This window comes from Pterocles gutturalis, unplaced genomic scaffold (genome assembly GCF_000699245.1).
Source record: "Pterocles gutturalis isolate BGI_N339 unplaced genomic scaffold, ASM69924v1 scaffold10040, whole genome shotgun sequence".
Classification (NCBI taxonomy): Eukaryota; Metazoa; Chordata; class Aves; order Pterocliformes; family Pteroclidae; genus Pterocles; species Pterocles gutturalis.
Genome location: NW_010138249.1, coordinates 86370 through 88240, shown reverse-complemented (window position 1 = coordinate 88240; position 1871 = coordinate 86370).

Genomic DNA, 1871 nt, shown 5'->3' with positions numbered 1-1871 from the left:
TTCCCTACAAAGTGTGCAAAGGGCTAGAGAGCAACTACCTTGCAGCGGAAGCTGTGTGATAGCATTTTGAGACAAGAGGCCCAATGTACTACAATATCTGAGGAACACATAAGCTATAATTTTGATCACTACACAATTTCTAGATACAGAAACAACCTCACCAAAAACAGCTTTTAGAATCAGAGTCCCATTGCACAGCAGCTGAATCCAGCCCTAGATTTGCAGAAGACACATACACTGCTGATTAGACAAAATGCAGATTTTACTTAATGAGTAACGTGCAGTCTTACTGAGTCTTTGAAGGGAAACCTTTGGCTGTTCCAGATGAAAACAATGACCCTACTGAAGGGGTCCTTCACCTTTCTGATAAGGCAAGGTGGTAAAAGTAATTAGCTCATGTGTTAGCCAAGAGTTTCATAACAAACAGAAGATTGGCAAAATCCTATTAATTCCTCATAATTCTTGGGCTACAGTTTTGTTCAGGTAAGAGTTTCATATGTTACAATTAAGAAAACAGAACATTAATCTTTAGCTCATTTATCTGTTGTTAGAAGTGTACTCAGCCCAAGTCTATGACCACTAAACCCTTTCTGCCCCCTTGAACTTCAGAGTGCTATAAAAGCAACTATAGCAGAAATGGGTGCAAATTATGTCACGACATGAACAAACTCTAAATTCTCTGATATATCCAACACAGATTTTTTTGTGCTATTTAAGGCAAAGTAAAAACCCCCACCCAAACTCCACGTTAATTTCTCTCCATTTAGATATCTGTTAATCACTATTAGACCACATAAATTGGTAGCAGTAAGCCATAAGGGTCTAAATTCTGGCCTCAGAACCAACCAGTACACCCACAAAAACTTCTCTGAAATCTCAATCAATGAAATCTGGTGCAACTGCTCCACTCTTGCAGTATACGTACACATCCATGAAAGCTCTACAAGCAAAGGCAGACCATCTATTTTGTAATTGTAAAACTAGTTCATTATAAAAACATAGATAAAACCTCTGATTTTTCCATTCAGAATTCATCTGCCTGTTTCAAACACTCTGGGGTCCAATTCTGTTGCTTTGTGTGTGAGGTAAAGTAAATGTGGTATACTGCAGGGGTCCCTCCTCCAACTCCCTTTCAGCTTCCTCAGAGTTTCTGGAGGGCAGCCAAAGTGGAGGCTCCTGCCTTATTTCACAGACAACCCCAAAGAGTGGTTCTGGGAGAGAAAGGTGAAGTTTTGGGGACCTTCCAAGACAGCCCAGCACCACACAGGTGTGCACTCCCCCACCAGCAGTGGCAGGGCCCTTTGTTGCATCCCTTGCTCTTCTGTCAAGGGGTAGGACTTTGGCAAGCACTCAGAAGTGCAAGAACTCTCACTGACTATTGAGGAAAAGATGATGATCCTTATTGCCCTTCCTCTTCCACATTTCTTTTTCCTCTTTTTCACTAAAGAGAAGGGTTGAGACAATTGGGGACCTGGGACATCTGTCTTCAATTACAGTCTGAAGATACAGAGTGAGAGAAAAAGGCTACAGCTGGATCTTGGTGCCCTCTAGGTATCTTCTGCCGTGGACAGTCTCTAGGAGTTTTTGTAGCAGAGCACTCCTGAGCTTGCCGTAACTTATGTTATTAGCTGAACTATGCTCAGGCATGCAGAGACAGAAAACACACTGCCCACAGCAGAGACAGTCCTTCCTTTCAGGCTATTGTCAGTGTGGTCTTTGACCCTGACAAAGCACAAGGCTGCTTGCATGCTTTGGTTTCCCCTTTTGACAGCTATAATAAAAATCCCTCCCCAATATCATTGTAATGTGTTGAGACACCAGTGTTTGCAGCTATCTGCTTTGCTCTTCTGCCAGGATTTTATTACTCAGCA